The 19556-nt window shown below is 45.7% G+C and overlaps 1 protein-coding gene across 1 annotated transcript in view; it reads right to left on the minus strand.

Moving 5' to 3' along the window:
* LOC137912511 (rho guanine nucleotide exchange factor 17-like) overlaps positions 1-19556 on the minus strand; it is a 37921-nt gene that overhangs the window by 11468 nt on the left and 6897 nt on the right. The gene's annotated exons all lie outside the window — the stretch shown is intronic.

Genomic DNA, 19556 nt, shown 5'->3' on the forward strand with positions numbered 1-19556 from the left:
TGACTTGTAAAACCTCCGTGTTCTGTCACTGAGAGACTCAACTGGCAGCTTTACATGCATAACTTCATACAACTCCTACATGCTGCACATGAATTCAACACAAATGAATAAAGTCTTGGGTAAAATGTGAATAAGATCTTTGCTATACCCCGTGTGTTGCTTGAGGAAGGGCAACCTTCAGGGTTAAACGTTTCAATAGCCGCAGTCGTGATTCCCTATTCATTGTATCTCATGGCTGCTTTACTGGGATGTATAATAAAGGTAAAGTGAAAGCCTTGAGGGGAAACAAAAGAAACACAGAGAGTCAGCCTGGTTCTACGGATGACATCAGTTATACTCTTTAATCCAATTTTCTGACCTCAAAATAAAAAAAAGAAAAGCATTTTGACTAAGTATGGAAATGTCCTCTAATGATGATGTTAAGACAAGATTCCCAGCAGTCTAGTAAAGCAAGTTAACGACCCAGTGGGATGGAGAGAGGGCGTTTTTCTGAACCTTAACATAACCCTAATCAAGAACATTAGCAACCTTTACGTGGTTATTTTGGACCGTAGACACGGTGACGCATGGCGTCTTTAAAAACAGTCAGCGGTCTGTGCAATTTTCCAGGTTGATTTTTCACCTAATGGATCTTTTACAACACCACCTACAAGAAAAAGGCCGGATTAGAGGTCACGGAGGCCAGCAAGGAAATAGAGGTAAAAAAAATGACTCATCACTAGTTCAACACATAAATACACAAACAAATTCACACCAACAATCAATTTAGTCACTAATTATAATTACAACGTAATCAAGTTTGCTGTGTCACCGTTTTGTGCTGACATCAGTGGAGATCGGACGGCGGCAAATTGACATTATATTAGCAAAGCAAAGCCGGCAGGACAGGAACGGAAGGGTTTGATTTACCAGACATGTCATTTTGGCCATTTGTTAAAAGTACAAGGACATGAACACAAACAGCAAACAGACAACAGGGGCAGGTCTGTGTATCTTTGTTAGATACCCTCCCGAGTACAAAGGTGCCTTATAAATAACTGAAACAATGACTTCCCATAAAAACTATCTTTAGTGTCTGGCTCCTGAAGAGGTCCCAGGGCGCTGTGGGGTAAATTTGACATCTACATCATGATTAAAGACAAATTAACAGAATTAAATCTAAAAAGACGTGAATAATTTAGATGGAATACATTTGAATCTGGCCTTGGAAGAATGGAATGGACCCCTCTGATAATTATTATTTTTTATATCTTATGAATGAAATCATTTTGCCAAACTAATCACTGTTGGACCCCAGGGCTACACCCACAAACTGCCTGTTTTTGTAGCCATTAGCCCCCCAAAAACCTTTTATATACAAGTACTGAGAGAAATTATTCTTCTATTGCTCATTATTATAAATACTTATCACACCTACCCACAGTGCAGTGTTGCATGTACTTGGCTCTGCAGTAGTACGGTCTAAGAAATACTACATCAGATGGTCAGATTATTCCTTGTTCCCTCTGCATTATTAATGTGTGGTGTAGAGCGGATACACACACACACGCACACACACACAGCTGGCTCTGCATGCATGAATGTTTCCTCCTAATGAATGTTTCCTCCTAATTAATGTTGCCTCTTCATCCTCATTATCGTGATCAAAATTAATGAACGTACATCAACACACTTTCTTGTGACGAACCGATTTGTAAATTATCTGACAAAAACAAGCATCTACTGTTTTGATTTTACTCCAGGTGGTTTAGCACATTCTAGGATCCTTGGAAAAGCTTCGCAATCAGGAACGACTCGGGGCCGAGCTCATTCAAAGGATAAACGGTCGGAGGAAAAGGACGGATGGATGCTTGTGTTTTATCTCCCTAACGAGCCACCGATACGTCAGAGCTGCACGTCTCGAGTAAACCGCTCCAGATTTGTAATCTCATATCTTTGATCCACTTAGTGACCCACATTCTCAGGAATGATGCAGCCTCAGGCGCAAGAATGTGTTTGTGTCACCGAATGAACTCAAAACAACCAGTTGAGACACATAAATGTGAAATTTAAGACGACATGAATAATCGTTCATGCCCGCTGAAAAAAAAAAAATTGTAGTCCATGGATCAAAGTCCAGAATTCTACATTTATATATATATAAATGTATTGCACTTTGTGCACATGCAAGTATCACACATCCCCATGGTCATTTTTTTAAATCTTTCAAAAATGTTCTCATTAGGATTGCCTGGTAGCCATGGTTACAGCCCATGAACTGAAGGAGGAGAGGCGGCTCACTGGATATCGGTCCGTCAGCTAAAACACCAGAGGAGATCCAAGTGTGTGAAAGACAGAAATGTCTGCCCAAGTGTGTGTGTGTGTGTGTGTGTGTGTGTGCACAGAGTGCCCTCGTATCCTGGTGTGTGTTTTGGTGCCGGGTGATGATGCTGTGGCCACAGGAGGTCCGTGGGAGTTATTCCTCACAACTGCATGCATGCATGGAGCAAAAACCGTAAAGCCAGCCTCGACGCGCGTCGGGGCAGTTTGTCAAATGTCTGCTTGGCTCGATGTTATTTTAGCTTCACGTATCATTATCCAACTATGGACTGTGTATCTGTCTCTGTTTGCAGCACTATGACTGCAAAACACTCACCTGTTCTTCAGTCCAGAGCAAACACTCGTTTTTTATGTGATAATGTAATACAGGTCGTAATGCTGCTTATTCTTTGGTTGTATAAAAAAAACTATTTTGTAATTATGTTCTCTGTAGTTTTGCATGGCCTCAATTTAAAATTATAGAGCAGCAAAATTAGGGAAAATGAAATTTAATACAAGCCACCCCCCCTCCCCCCACTGTACAATGTCATGCGGTCATTGTCTCACATTGTCTGTGAACGATCTGCAGCTGCTTTTTAAGGACACTTTCTTACTCTCTGAGCCGAGCGGCCAACAAAAAGACGGGAGCGCCGCTGTAAGCGTGCGTCACTTGCAGCTTCCTACAGCATGCTGGTGAATAGCGACATTGCTTTTCTGTGGCGCTCATTTCCACTGGTTTGGTAGAAGTTGGGCTCTTTGTCCAAAGGATTTTGCATCTCATTATCATTCTCATGATAATAATGTTAATGTTTGAGCCCATGAAAAAAACAAATGTTTTATCTATGGTAAAAATGTATTCTGTGCTAATTCTCAACGTATCCATCGTGTTTGCTGGAGATGAGCGACATAAACGCACCTCCTCATCTCATCAATGCCGTCACGCTTCTCCTCCCTCCCCCTCCCCACAGCGAGGACCGACTCCCCTGGCAACAGCCTGGCGGAAGCAGCAACAGGCTGAGCCCGAGGAGAAAGCGCCCTCATCCCTTCTTCTATTCATCCAATGGCCTCTGCAAAAACATCCACATGTTTTCTCATCATTCTTCGCAACTTCTTCTTCTACATTTCAGCGAGTTAACATTATAAAGAACATGTCTGCATTTATTTTTGCTCCCTAATTGTCATTTCTATTCCAAGTACTCCTCTGATCTACTGTATAGTGTTTCAGACGCTCACTATCGATCCACCTCATCATCGTCTCTTCCGTTCCTTTCCTTGCCAAACTCCCTTCAATCAGTTTATTTACGTTTTGAAAAAAAAAAAAGACCGACTATAACCCGTTGATTTATAATAAATAAATAAAAGTTTGTAAGAATTTTGCAGATTGACAGATGGGACATGGCAAACGTTTTCAAGATCTTAATTAGCTCCCTACATGGAAAAACAACCGACTCCCTTATGATTTGTGCAGCAGAGACATGCCACCCCTGCCTCTACATAAACGCATCTCCCGCAGGCTTGGCCTGGATCAACAGATTAACAGAACTAAACTGTCTACACTGCAGCATCTGTTGCGCTTGCGTGGATGCCATTCAAAGCATGTTTGTTGATTTCACTCCCACTAAAACATGCACAAAGCAGGAACCTCTGGGAGGTCGTCGGCGCGGATGGAGAGCGACCCGACAGAGGGTTTGTGACGGTACTGTTTGTAGCTCTGCTCTAATTCAATCAGAGAGATATTATCCAAGGACGACAGACAGAAAAGGAAGAAGCAAGAGGGAAGAGAAAACGCTCGTCTACCTCTCCATTGGGGCTTCCGGCGAAATGTCCGTTCCCATTCAAATTTCCGCCGGAGTTCCCGTTTCTGTTGTGATCCACTTCTCCCTCTCCTCCGCCGCCTTCGTCTCCCCCATTCTCATTCATTTCCTCCAGAGCGATGCTGAACTGGGCCAGGGTTCGAACCATCTGAAGCATGCGGAACGGTCCGTGTGCCAGAACGCACTCTGGCACAGAGACACGCCAAACGTGCCGTTTGTTTATCACACAAACAGCATCTTCATGTCCGCAGAGCAACAACAAGCACGAGATGAACGCCTCAGGGTTGCAGGAATCGACACCTTCCCTCTTAGTCGCAGCAGAAAATAACCACCTTCATCCCAGTTGGTTTTCCTCGTCTCTTCTGCCGGGGGAAAATATCAATAATTCAGTCCCTTTAGAAAGAAACCTTCCCCAAAAATACAGCCTGACGTCTTCACTATGTGTGAAAGTGTGCGCCTTGTGGGAAGCGGGCTCGGATGCACGGCGTGTGTCACTCCATGTGTGTCACTCCACACGCACCGTTCTGCAAGAGGAGACGGAGGACACTTCAGCATCTCTGCGCTCTCATCTGTTTGCACTGCGTGGATGATGTAGGCGAGATCGTCGCGCATGTGGAGGTGTGCGATTGGAGATGAAGAGAGTGTGTGTGTGTGTGTGTGTGTGGGAAGGTCGACGGCTTGTGTGTCACAGCCCTCCCCCTTCCAGAACGTGTAGAGAGAGACAGCAGGCAGGAGAGACAGACGGAACAATCCCTGCCATTCCTAATCGACTGAGGGATGACGAGGAGGAAGGTGACAGCTGACCGTTCGTCTCCCCAAGAGACAGTTAAATGTCCCGCTGAGACATACAGATCTGCATTTCTGCCTCTTCTACTTCTATGCAAGGCAGCAGCCCACAGATAACCATGACAACAGTGAGGAAGTGTGTCCAACACACACACACACACACACACACTGGAGAAAAGAAAAGTCATGTGACCATCATATGAAGATGCCAGAACGATAAGGTGCATGTGTAGAAAAGAAGTTAAAAAAGTCAGAAATCATTACTAGTGTTGAGCCCCAATAAGTAACGAGCCGTTTGAAATCAAGCAGCTCAGTCCAGATTATTTCGCCGCAGTCGGTTTAGCGACTCACTGAAGTGTGTTGCGTCTTTTTGAAGTTGTAGTTTAGCGGTTCTGTGAGGTGCCTTTGTCTTTGTCATTCATCAGAAGTCTTTCTCTCCAACAGAGATCGGATGGCGACGACAGAAAAAAGGTCACAAAAGGACATTTAAAGGTCAAATTCAGCTGGAAATTGGCCTTTAATCCTTGTTTGCCGCAGAAACAATAGATGGTGACAGATGACAATCTGTAAAGCATGTTCAGATTAGGGAGTATATTCCTGGTTCTTGTGGCATGGATGGATTCTTTGTGTGTGTGTGTTTTACATGAAGGGAATATCATAGTAACCGCTAACCATCAAAATCTAAATTCCTCGGTTTGATAATGAATGGGTAAATGTTTCCTTCTTTCTTCATCTCCGTGTTTTCATCATTCCTAATCCTCTCACCACACAGACACTCGTGCCAAAACCGCTAATTCTTCCATTTTTTATGTTAATATATATTTGGTTGTTTTTCAAAAACTATCCGACACAACTTCTTCGGCCTTCTGCACCGCACTCAAATGCACAAACACAACAACAACAACAGTCCAAATAGAAGCCCTCCTGCCGTCTGTTCTTATTTTATGTGGAAAGAAGGAGCGATGTGACCGAGCGGGAAGCTACCGGTACTCTTTTTGCTATTTGTCAGAAAGAACATTTAATTACTGCTTTTCTTGTCGTGTTTGACTTTGTCCTGACAGCAGCACACGGGTCACACTCATCTGAGCGGTTACATCATCGGCCACAGCATCCCGTTTCCACAGAATTTCCAGAGCGCTCACATCCTCAGCATTTCCTGTTTAGGTTGGGACTAATGCAGTTGCGAGGAAGTAGTGAAGGAAAGAAAAGCCATAAGAGCTCTTCCTGAATGAGTTAGAGCTGACCCAGATTTCCAAGTACTGTGCAATTACACACACACACACACACTTGCTCTAACCACATAGTCAGCTGGAGATCTCTGCCTGTGAATCGGGGTGCTGTCGGAAGAAAATCTATCAAGTTCAAAAAAAACATTTTTTTATCCTTTTGGATGTAAAATCAACTGAAATCAGTACAAAGGCAGAATATTTAAATGTCAGCTGCACCAACGGCCTGATCCTGGTCATGCTGCCCCGGCCGTAACATTCTGGCAGATGTCATTTTCACCCCAATTGCTGTACCTTTTTACGGCAGTCGTTAGTTTAAAAAGGGAGCAGTCATTTGACATGAGTGGGTTAAAGGCTTTGTGGCTTTTTCAGAGTTAAGAACACACACAAACATCTGTGCAGAACCTTCTCACACTGGGCCCCTATAGTGTCCCGCATCTTTAAAGACATTCATGTATATTACTACACGGCCTCAGCAACGATATCCAAACCATTGCCTGCTAAAACTTAATTCCTAAATGCAAACTTTGTGTCGTACAGATGTTTGCATGTTTGGAGTTGAGCCATCATTCATGAGAATCCTTCGGCAGCATTCATAAATGCACATGCCAGATTCACGTGGGATGAATTTCCAGCTGTGGTTGAATTAGTCCATTTCCTCCTCATTTGTATTTCAACCCACAGCAAAGTGTGGGGGGGGTTCATGACACCTGTCAACAGACCCGCTGGGGCACAGGTGTTCCTTCGCTTGAGTCACCTGAGTAGGCATGGATGCCTGACTGCACAACCAGAGCGAAACCCGCCTCAGAGCGCACCTGTGCACGCAGTTGTTCCGTCCGTGTGTTTAGGCACTGCAGCAATGGGTTTTATCACGCCATTCAAGCAGTTGCACAAACACAGAAACTAAAAGATTAAAGGAAGTAGGTTTTATGCACCAATGTCATTTCATTCATACGAATGGGCTTTTTGCGCAGCAGGTGAACGGAGAGCTCAGTCACAGGATCAGACACGGGGACGCCGGGAAGGTCGGAACAGGATAAGAAGAATCTCCTCATAAGTTTCACTGCGTTTTGCTGATTCTCTTCTCTGCTCCTGATAATGTGGTGTCCACTGAATAAATGCGGCCTTTCTGCACTGTGGAGAGGGAAAATCAATATATTCACAAAGGCCGTGATGACTGACAGGATGCTTATTCATGCTGAATAAATCTGGGGTTTACTGTTTCTGTGAAGCTGCTCGTGGCACGAGCCTGTCTGAATGTTGGAACAGGGGCAACAAAGACGGTAACGTTGTGAGATGTCCATCGGTAGCAGGTGATAGTATCACGATTGAGACGTTTGCCAAGTTGTGAGGACAGTTTAAGAACATTTCTCAATGCACAGTTGAGAAGAATTTGAAGATCTGTCCATCTACTGTCCATCATAGTGTCAAACGTGGCAGCGCATTAAGAAGGGAAGCAGGAAACCAGAATCTGTGACGGTATGGTTTGCTCCTGCTGGTGGCATGGGTGGCTTCAATATTTACCCAGAAAAAAGAGGCCATGCAACGTATGTACGTAACAACGTCTAATATCCAGATCATGCCCTGCTTATTTGAGTAAAACAAGGCCAGGACAGATTCTGCAAGTGTGTGCACAAGACTGGCTTGTGCACTCCAGCATATGGTGCCCTCTCTCTCCAAATGCTTGCAAAGTGGCATTAAAAGAAGAGATGATGTAACGCAATTGAAAACGTGACCTTGGTCTTTGAAAAGTGGAAAAAGTGTTGCAGAAATCCTTTATAAAAAAAACAATGGGCTTTCAGATTGAACATTAAATATCTGTTCTTGCCTTTACTTACATTTTACATCCACGTCCCAGATCTTTTTGAAGGAGCAGATAATCACACTTTAAAGGTCTCCACAAGGGGGCAGTAGTCCTACTGATAAATAAATACAGAGAAGTTCTTCCTGCCTTTCCCAACAGTTAACTATTTCTGATTGGCTAAGAATTGCCGTTGTCACATAAAAGCCACCTGCATCTTAGCACAAGTTAAAATCATCACATAAAACGACTTCATTGCTGATGTTATCAAAGGATTTCAGATCAAACATTCCAACTTTATTAAGCAAAGTAAACAACACACAGTATCTCACAGAGCTGAAAGTGTATTGTGTTTGTGAGAGAGAATGAACAGGTAATCAGAGCTACACTCCAAATACGCCCTTATGGGATGTGTGTGTGTGTGTGAGAGAGAGAGAGAGAGAGAGAGAGAGAGAATGATATGTGTGCTGTGAAAAGAGCCTTTGTCCCTGAGAGGTGAGGCTGAGGCAAGGACATGATTGGTGCTTGGACTAAAATACATGCTCATACACACACACACACACACACACACATCAAATCACCAGGCCAATGCTTCAAAGAAGATTGCAGTTTTAAAAAATATGCATGAAAAATATTCATGTCATTCGTTGTAGTTGCTATAAGGATCTGATATAGTTGGTCTTGAAGACTCAGATTCAGTTTTAACGACTTCTAAATGTCGATCGATGCATTTGAAGCCTCAAAAATATAAATATACACAAGACATGTTTCAAAGAACGCCTACGACCGGTAAAACAGTAAACACAAAACTAACTTTTACAGGTAAAGAAAAAAATCTTCCTTTTATCTTCAACAAAACTTCATCTTCAGTCCAAACAGGAGAAGACTTCCGCCCATCTCCTCGACATCCAGGGCCTCTGCATCCCCTGAGTCACATCCACTTCCTGTCCAGCAACCTTTCCCCACAATGCACAATGCACAGAGACAGCCATCCAGCACAGAGACTCCAATACAACTCCAGAAATTCTCTCTCTCTCTCTCGCTCTCTCTCAGAACATTTTTTAAAAAAGGAAGAAGAAGGTTTGATCAAAATGTGAAGGCGAAGACCAGTAAGTGAGGAATCCAACATGGTGTCTATTTGTGCTGTTACAATGCTACACATTAGAAAAGTATGAACAATATACCGTGGATTACAATCTCTGATCTTCTCACATTGACTCTTTGTCTATTTACCCCCCCCCCCCGGCCTTTTCTCTCCATTTCGCCTCTTTATCCTTCTTTCCTTGACATTCCTGACCCCTCGCAGCTTTAAATCCTCACATATATGGGGTTTTTTGTTGTTGTGTGTGTGTGTGTGTGTGCGTGCACATAGGTCAGTTGGCTAGCAAAGTTGCAGTAAATGAAGCGTCTTATTGTAGCTTCAAGCAATCCAAACTAAACCTTTCCAGTGGCGTTGCATCAGAAAAACATAGAGCAGCTTTGCAATAATGAACATGAGGAACTCCTGCTGTACCGGCGCGCTGCAGGCGACAAAGAAAGGCAGCCTGGACCGAATCAACGACGCGCTGACAGCAGAGCGACGCAACAATCCACCGAAGCAAAGGCTGATCTCAGCAAAGGGCGGCGAAGAGGTCGAGAAAATGATTGTGGTTTGAATGCGATGCTGCTTTGACATTCAGACCTTCCTCTGCTTCAGCACAGCTGTGCTGGCTGTGTGTGTGTGTGTGTGTGTGTGGGGGGGGCATGTTGTCATCACACGTTGGCATGGCAACACAGGATTATTATTAACCTGGGTGGAGTTTCTGTTAATAATCCCATGAGCTGGTTGCAGGCAGGAGGGGCGTTTGTTTCTTTGTCATGGAGTATGAACAGTTTCAAAAAAGATGCAGCGCAAAATGGACGGCGGCCAGCAGAACGGATACAGAAGCTCGACGTGTCCCAAAACCAACGAGCGCCGGATATAAATAACTTATCTAGTCACAAACTGCAGCAGCAACAAACGTTCCCAAGCCGCATTCAGCGCGAGCGTCATCTGGAAACGCTTCACGCCATCTCCCTCTGCGCTCGCAGCGGTTTCCTGTTATGTCCTGCGTGTATCTGACGCACGGTCGTGTGTTTGGTTGTGTCGCGTGCATTTGCGCCGTCTGTCTTAAATTCTGAACATGTGCTGCCAAACGGACGCAGGTTTCTTGCGCTTTGCATGTTTGACGTTGTCTGATTGGGCTTGCGATTTATTGTCCTCATTGGATTAAAGGCAGGTAAAGTAAATGCAAAAACGTCCTCTGGGAGACAGAATCCAGGGTTTCCTTCAGGACGCTGGGGTTTTTTCTGAGCCTATCTGTCTCGCTCTTTGTCTGAGGCCTCGCACAACGAATCACAGCTCGACCCCCGCACATCTGGAGGCTTTGCAGCACAGCGGCTGCTCGCCGAGTGTCTACCGTGGGAGAACGCAGCGATTGAAGGAGCTCACGTGGATTTCCTGGGCTACTTCAGGAACTCAGCCCTTTCATAAAGCTGCTCCCCCAAATTGTTTTTTTTTTTCCACTCGTGTGGCTCCTGTGCAACGACAGACCGATGAGAGGAAAGAGGAAGCAGAGAAGGAAAGAGAGGCGATAAAAGCAGGGAGATCAAACCGTTATTGGCTCGTCAGTTGCTACGTAACGCTGGTTACCACAGAAACATCTCGATGGAGAAAAAAAAAAAGCCAACGCAGTGGAGGAAAAGGACAAATACATACATTCCCCCCCCCCCCCCCCCCTCTGCTTCCCAAACGCAGTAATAACATCTGGAACCATCTCGGTTCCGGTCTAGGCCGTAGAAGCATTGGAGTAACGTCGAGGTGACCGAATGATTAATGTGGTTCGTTAATGAGGTGATTAAACACGAGGACCGCGTGTAGCCAAGACACTTCTCTTCTTCATGCTCGTCTTCCCCGTGAACGGAGGAGGAACCTTCCACAAGTCCCAGTGGGACAGAGCTAAAAAAGGGAAAAGTGTTCTTAATCTCAGCCACGCACACACGCACACACACACGCACACACGCACACACACATACATGAACACACACGCACACTCATGTTCTCCATCAGCTTTGCTTTACACTTGAACTTCCCCGTCAGCGTCACACTGCTGGACCGTCTCACTTATAAACGAATGCTGGTCTGACACAGATCATCAAAGCTAAAGTAAAAGACGACACGACCTCGTACGACCGATGATTCACGTCAGCAGCCGAGATGTCCAACTCACGGGTCAAGCCGGACCGCGGGAGACACACGATGAACTGTCGAATAAACCGAGGCGCCTGCAGGGCTGAGATGAGAGAAAACTATTTGAAGCATGATGTGTCTGCAGAAAAAAGAAAACCTTCAATAAGCACAAAGTGTGAGCGGACAGCCAGAGAGAAAATAATGGCCTGTGTCACAACTTATCAGCGGCGGTGGAAGAGCTCCTTTGTTTGCTGATACTCGAGATTAAAACCAACTTGTTTCCTAATGGCCTCCGGTTCCTCCGAACCGAGTGTTTGGACTGGGCTAATATGAACGCTCTATTTGCACTCGGGCTGAGAGCAGGGAGACGTTTAGTTCATGTGTACTCATGAGTGAACCTGGAGAGAGAGCCCCAAAGACCCGGGTGGAAGGGTGGAAGTGGAGGGATAAGAGGGCAAACTGAAACGGAAGATATTAACATGAATGAAGAAAGAGACGGCTGCCAATGAACTCTGGGATAGCAGGAGAAAGAGAGAGAGAGAGAGAGGAAAAGAGGCGCAGGTGCCAAGATTCCCTCTCGCTCTCTCCTTATATGGCAGTGTTGTGTGTGTGTGTGTGTGTGTGTGTGTGTGTGATATGGGCTCAGTCCCAGTGTTGCTCTCAGACGCCGTCGATTAGATCAGACCGGTCCAAACCAAAGGGTCCAGAGCCGCTGCCAGCGAACGTCCACTGGATAAAAACACACAAGTTAACACAAGTGTGAGCGACACACAAGTTGATTTCATAAAGCAAAAACTCTATTGAAGCCTCTTCGGGAACATAGAAGAGGAGCTCTGAGAGGGAGGTGAAAAGTGAGAAGGAAGCGAGAAGAGAATATGAGAAGGAGAAGGTGCGATTAGGTCACGACCAGACCGTCGATGGCCACGGCTCGCCGGTGGGGACGAAAATAACCCCTAAGCCTCAGGATGGAAGGAATCATAAGGAGACAGAATCCTCGCATTCTTTCTGTTCCTCCCTCTCTCTCTCTTTTTTTATTTTATTTCATCTTTCCCTCCCTCCTCGCTGCACCGGTATGCTTCCCAGAACATTCTGGCCTGGGTCCAAATGGCTGGAATGCAGGATCCATCCACACACAGAGCGCAAGGAGGAATGAGCCGTATATGTAAATAGACACATTAGTGCAGTGGCCCCCAACCACCGGGCCGCGGCCCCGGTACCGGTCCGTGAGGCATTTGTTACCGGGCCGCACAGAAAGAATAACTAATGTATACAATTTCCGTTGTATCGATTATTCGCGTCTAAAAGTTGTTTTATTTTGAAAAACGAGCGGATTTTCTCCAACGTAAGATTCGAGAGGCAATGAAGGGTTAATTTGTCCCCTCTGGGCTACTGTAGAAAAATGGGGATGCATCATGGCTCACTCTGTGGACAGGGGCAGACTCTAAGGTCACAAAGACAAAAATATTAGTAGTTTTAGATGAGATGAGATGATGCAGACGTTATTTACTTCACAGCCTCTGTGAAGGCTACAGTTTCAGCCCCCCCCCCCCCCCCCCTCCTCATCCTCCTCCTCTCATCTCCTCTCATACCAAATTCCTGCCGCTTCCACTTATCTTGGCATTTTCTTTCCCTTCTCATCATGTTTGTCCTATCTGCCATGGAGAGACGGAGAAAGGGGATGAAGGGTTGGGGGGGGGGGGCTTGTTTTTCCGGAGAGGACAACATTCCCAAGCCTGTATCATTCCTCTTTCTATGAATAGAACATGAACGCAGAGGCAAACACACACACACACACACACACACACACACACACAAATCCGACCCAAAGACAAGCTCTTTGATCGCTATGGTTACTGCGGAAAACACAAGTCTCACATGTTCGTGTCTTTACGCAGCTGCTTGCATGTTGTGAACTACGACTTCCCATAAGATGACAGAGAGGAACATGAAAGGGTTTCAGCGTGATTCACGCTGAGCCGAGCCTCGGCTCCGCTTCCCTTCATCCCCGTCGTTCATTATCAGCATTAACTCCGGCCTCTGATTTATTTGGACCATTTGGCTTACACATGTCGACAGCTTCACGCCGACAGTCGACTCAAATGAGTTCCCAGTTCACCAGTTCGCTGGCAGAGACGCCCAAAAAGGTCGGCGTGCCGGCCTGAAGCCTCGCTCCTCCTCTGCTGCCAAGGATCCTTCTCTCAACTTCAGCCTGTCATTAGGGAGATAAGACGCTGTCGTGTAAACTTGCTGCTAACTGGCTGATGGGTTCAGCTGCGGTGCGAGTCCTGGACGCTATAGGCATCGAGGAACGCTTTTCAGCGGATTTATGGTGCGTGACTAGAAGAACCGATCGATCACAGCCAGGAGCAACAGTCTCTGATAAATCCAGGCAGCTGCAGATGAAACCTGAAGGTGCTTTTTAACATCGACAGATCACGATGATGATGATGATGATGATAAACAAAGAGAAGACGCAGCGCTTTCACTTCCAGACAGCCGTCAACACAATGTTGACGGCCCTAACACGACCAGCGGGAGGGAAATGTTTAGCGTTACATGTGAAGCGTGAAAAGCATAACTCCTGCTCGAGCATTGATTTGATCGGAAAACCGCTGATTCCTGTGTGCAATTAGGACAGTAATAACAACTACCGGTATTCTCTCACGACATGCAAGATCGGGATCTGACGTCCTCCTCAGAGCGGTGGAAAACCAAAACGGAAAAAAAAAAAACAGTTTACAGTTCTATTCTTTGAAAATTCTCACGATCTATTTAGAGGTTATTAAAAGAGGCAGATTATGTGTATTTATTCAGTCATCAGATTCATGTCGGATTACATCTTTACAGTGCGGTCTGTAATCTCTCATGCCGTGTTAAATCATCACACACAGTTTAAATTATGGTGAGAAAGAACTGAACGTGACGTAAGAATGACGAGGGTCTGTATTTAGAATTGGCCAGGGAGCAAGAAATGCACCCCTCAATGAAGTAAATGTGGCCCTGCGATGAGCTGGCGTCTCATCCAGGGTTTACCCCCGACCTTTCGCCCATAGGGGTCGAAACCGGAACCTGCGCCACCATGCCACCCTGAAGTAGAAGTCAAATATGCATTATTCAAACATTTGGATACATTTCCGCATCAGAAATCAAAACCACAGAAGAAGAAGAAATGGGTTAGTGCTTCACAAATCCCTGCATTGTTGCGGCTGCAGCTGAAATAGAGCGCAGGAACGTTTCAGAGAAAACTTCTAATAAAGATGTGTTTACATCTACAATGTCTTTCCAGACATACACAAGCAAACCTATGCACGCCATACCCAAACACACACACACACACACACAGAGAGAGAGAGAGACAGAGAGAGAGAGAGAGACTTTTATGGCTGTTCATTGAGTCAATAAGATCCAGATGTGAGCACAGTTGGATAAGAGGTAAAAATAGAAGGAAAGAGGTGAGGAGGACAAAAAGAGAAGGATAGGGACACGGCCAGAAAGAAAGAGATAGATGGGGGGGGGGGGGGGGGGGGGGAGTTGGGACAGACAGAGAAGGCTGACGCACCGATGCGACATGCCTGTTTCATTTTTCCTTCCTTCCTCTCTTCTCTCAAACACAAACTCTGACCTCTCTGATGTCACCGCATTCCTTCGGCCACCTGCATGCACACACAACCGTCCCTCATGCACACACTCACACACTGCCAAAAAGAAGACCCAAAAAAAGTTTGTCCTCCCACGTAGGGAGGACAAACATCTTCGTCGTGCATCCTAAATGTCAGCTGCTGTAGGAAGCGTTCTGGACTTCCCAAGCAGCGGAGCTCATGCGCTCTGTTCTGTCATAACTCTGTGAAGCACATTAAAGGCGTGTGTGACTGTGTGTGTGTGTGTGTGTGCGTGTGATAGTCCAAAATGCCCCCCCCCCCCCAAACCCACTTCCTGCCCTGCCCTCTCAATGAAGACAATTATGGTTCCTGCAAGGAGAACGCAGAAGATTTAGCTCCTTAAAAGGCAGGATCTGTGTTATTTTCACCGCTGCACACGTTTTTCAAATTAAAAGTCAATACCACGGCTTCCTCAAACATAAAGAATATATTTATATATATATTTTTTCCCTTCTGTTGAGGTCATTTATTATCTTCACGCCACTTTGTCTCTGTGGGGAAGCGGACAGCGACAGGATGGCAACGACACAGAGCGAGTTTCCACTTTCGAACCGGAGTGATTGGGATTGATGAACATTATTATTAGACAGACAGAATTAACCGTAACCCCGGTGAGCCGGCGAGGCAGCGGGGCGGGATCGGTCGTCAAGCTTTGATGATGTAGCAGCTAGCAATAGCTAGTCAGGAAATGTAAATGTCTCCAAACCGGCGGAGACAACAGGATGTCGATTGTGCTGCGTAATATGTTGCCAGTGTTCTCTCTAAAAATCACACGATGGGGCAGAGCAGTGGGACGAAGGGGGGGGGGGGGGGGGGGTTGTTGCACCGCCGGACCTTCTCGCCTGCTTCATCATTCTAATCTGCCGATCTGCCAATCCACCGCCGCGTCTGTCAGCCCCTACTTTTCTGTCATTCCGTCCAATACAGGCACGCACGCTTTCTCGATTGAAGTATCGCAAACATATTTCCAGAACGACTCACAGTTTTGTGGAGACTCTATTATTTTGGTCTTGCACACGCGAGTCTAATAAAGATTAATAATTCAGAAATATCTAAAGCAGCATAATAAGAGGCCTCGCTGGACCCCATGTATTATGCATCGTGCTAATTAGAACTGCTCCTCATTCGGCTCCCCAGACGGTGTTCCGCTGCTCCTCAGACATCGGTTAAACGCACGGTAAGAATTTCCCTCGAGGGACAATAAAATCATATCATAACTTCATCTCAAAACAAAAGCAGGCTCATTCATAATCGATGGCACTCCCCAAAACGCTCCTCAGACTGGCCTTGACAATCAAGGCGGCAACATGCTTTACCCATTCATCTCTGGTTTTCACACAGATGGGACCACCCGCTTCAGACAGTGTAAATATGGAATGCATCTGGTAATAATATATCAATCAACCTGCCTGGGAGGCTGCTTTGTCCTTAACTCCTCCCGTCTCTCCTCTCCCATCGTCCTCCTCCTCTCCCTGCGCCTTTATCCGAGATCCCACCAGCCACTCAGGAGCAACGCTCCGACACCTCCACTTTCTCCCATTCCCGCTTTGACGAGAGTTCCTCGACTGGCAGCTAGAGCATGATCCAAAGCGGCGAACTGATGCCATAAGATGGGAAGCGAAGAGGGCGAGAGGAAGACGAGGCCAGAGGGGGACGAGGGTAGAGGCTGGCAGTGCTTTTCTACCGTCATGTTTCTCAGGATGACAAAAGATGAGTGAAACCCTAAGACTGAACGCCCGAGTCGACCCACAGTCAGAACAAAGCCTGGACCTGTGTGTGTGTGTCCGACCACGCTATAAGCTATGCAACGCTACGTGTGCAGGACATACAGTCGCACCATTGTCTGACTGACTGTTGATGACGCACATCGCTGAGAGACATGCACATATGTGCAAAACCCATGCTAACGTTTTGACACGCGTGCTATAACACAAGGCCGTCTACATTCTCTGCCGTTCTTCTTTGATTTCTCAAGGAATAAAGGACTTTTAAGAAAATTTTAAAATACGTATCCAAGAATGGAGACGCACATTCCAAAGCTATTCCAAACATGTAAATCAGAACACTTTGTAACGTTGTTTAAGTAATCCCAATAATATAGAATTTAAGTTATTATCAATAAATAAATCAAAAACAGGAACGATAAAAGCACTCAGAGAGCTTTTATCATTCCTCGATAATATCTGCAGTCCGGATCCGATCCGGATTAAATTTGGTGGTGAGATAGAGATCCCCGCCCTACATGACTGTGTCAAATTCTATAAGCATCGGTCAATAATCAACCGAGATATTAAGGAACACATTTTGAAGCTCTATTCACTGCAATGTTACCGAAGTGATCCAGAATCCAGGATCTCTTCTGGGTCATCCTAAACATTAAATCATCTGTTCCTGGCAACATTCCCAACATTTCCTGAATATTTCATCAGGATCCGTCTGTAACCTTTTGAGTTTCTAACAGACAGACAAACCAACGACGGCAAAACCAAAACCAATGGATTGCATTAGTCCTATTTGTAGCCGAAACTACAAGGCAGCCAGACAGACACGCTCGACGTGCCATACTATATAATCACGGCACACACACCACCTCTAACGGATGATCTCATTTACAAAGCAGAGTAAGAATCAGGTTAAACTGTTGTCCATTATTTATGTCATTTCCAACCTCCCTCAGAGCCATACTTAGAAATTTGCCTGTAGACACAGAAAAAAAGCTGAAATAGCAGCTCTGCTAGAAAGTGCTGTTTCAGAGGAGGCTTTCCTTACATAAGCAAACCGCTCTGTAATTACGCTGGGTGGATCCACACGGACCCGGAGGAGAGGGTTAGAAAGAGACAGCGAGGAGGGGATCAGCTGGGACAAGAAGAAAAAAATGCAAGTAGACACACTGCAAAAGATGTTGGATTCCGGCAGCCCGGGATAAACGGCCAATGCATTCGGGCCGTTTGGCCAATCAGAGGAAGCCAGGTCCTCAGATTCTCGCTCTGCAGCCTGTTCCACGTTGGACTGTCTTTCCTTGGCCTCAGAGATCAGTCCTCCACCTGACAGAGGCATAATGAGGGGTTAACGTTACTCCTTCTCTGAGCTGGCAGGAGAGGCACTGACAGCGGCCAAATCATCGTCTGAAGAGGAGGAGGGAGCTGGCGAGACGGGAACAGAGGTTTAGGGATGTCCCACTCACAAGCAGGAAACTTTAAAAGCATCTGGATGCTGTTAGGTGCGAAATGAAAATTAACCCAGAGTGGAATCACTTGGCAGCAACGTTTGAATCAATGCTAACTACTGCCAGCTGCTTTTTACATTTCCCAGTTGTCGCTCGCACACAACAGCACGATTATCGAACGCCCCCCCCCCCCGGCCGTCGCTTTTGTTGCCTCGCGGCTTTTACACAGACTTCCACTCACTCCATCCATGCTCCTAGATAAAAGCATTGAGGAATGCTTCTCTACCTGCACTGGCAAAAAGCGAAATCAAGCTGTCTGTCATCAGACGCTGCCAAAATACCACTGAGCCCCACAGATATCTGAAGCGTGGCCTCTTTTGATCCTACGATTCATCCCACCTATTCCGTCTCATCCGCCAAGTCCTGGAGCGCTTCAAGTAGCGCAAACTGCATCCTTATCCTTTTATCTCTCGTTCACCTTTAACTCACTCAGCATCACTCACTTGACAGATCTCACAAACCTGCATTGACCTTTGCATGTTAAAGGAAGAACCCCGGGCCGCACACACACATTCTGCTCTTTGCGTGTGTGTGTGTGTGTGTGTGTGACCTTCAATGTTAGATTTTAAAACCTGCTTGAAACGGAGCGAGACGTCGATCAGGAGAGTTCCTGCCTCTCCATCAACGACATGATAAGAGTTTAACTGTAATATATAATATTCATTCACTTTATTATCTGCAGCAGCAAGACGTTGAGGGTGGTTTTATGTAATCAACCACGTTGTTTTGTCTGCCTGTTTGTCTGAAAGAAATCTCGAAAAGCTGTAAAAAATAAATAAGAAAGACGTTTGATGAGGGGTTGCAAGATAAAGGCGAAGTTGAGAGCGGCGTCTTTCTCTCACGAGACCCGGCAACAGTGAACGGCCGCTGTCGGGCGCTCGAGCGTTCACTATCTTACAGCGACGTCTTCTCTGTGACGTATCGGTCCTTTGACTCTTCACATGATTAGAGGATGGATGACGAAAGGCCCAATAATAATCAATACTTTCGGTATCTACCAATCGACACCTTCCCCAGAAACAAGGGAGTGAAAGAAAATAAAAGCCAGCAGAGGGAAAACTATTTGAATCCACGTGGGTGGTTCGATAAAACAAAGACAGTCGTAGAGCTCTAAGATGCAGCGAGAGGAGGAGAAAAGCTGGGCCACATCCCCCTCCTCTTAAAGCAAAAAACGACTCGATACGTACGGGAAACTTACGATGAATCATCATCATCATTATGGTTTCCATTTGTCTGAACAGGTCTTCATTGCTGCTCGGAAGGAGGAGCTGGTCTGAATCCGAGAAATGCTCGTTTTAAAAAGGGAATCCACAAAATGTGCTTGTGTTTAACACGTTCCGTGGACTACCTGAAGGAAAATACGTAATAAACCATAAATTGTGTCAGCTTTTATTCTAAGGTTTACGGTTATCTGTTAACGCCGCTCTATATAATTACATTTTTAATCTGTCTTCTACACTGACATTGGAATCAAATGTCTCCTTGGCAAACATCTGTCCTCAAAATGAAAGGATTTCTTTCAAGTGATAAATCCGTAC

The sequence above is a fragment of the Brachionichthys hirsutus genome, unplaced genomic scaffold (genome assembly GCF_040956055.1).
Source record: "Brachionichthys hirsutus isolate HB-005 unplaced genomic scaffold, CSIRO-AGI_Bhir_v1 contig_976, whole genome shotgun sequence".
Classification (NCBI taxonomy): Eukaryota; Metazoa; Chordata; class Actinopteri; order Lophiiformes; family Brachionichthyidae; genus Brachionichthys; species Brachionichthys hirsutus.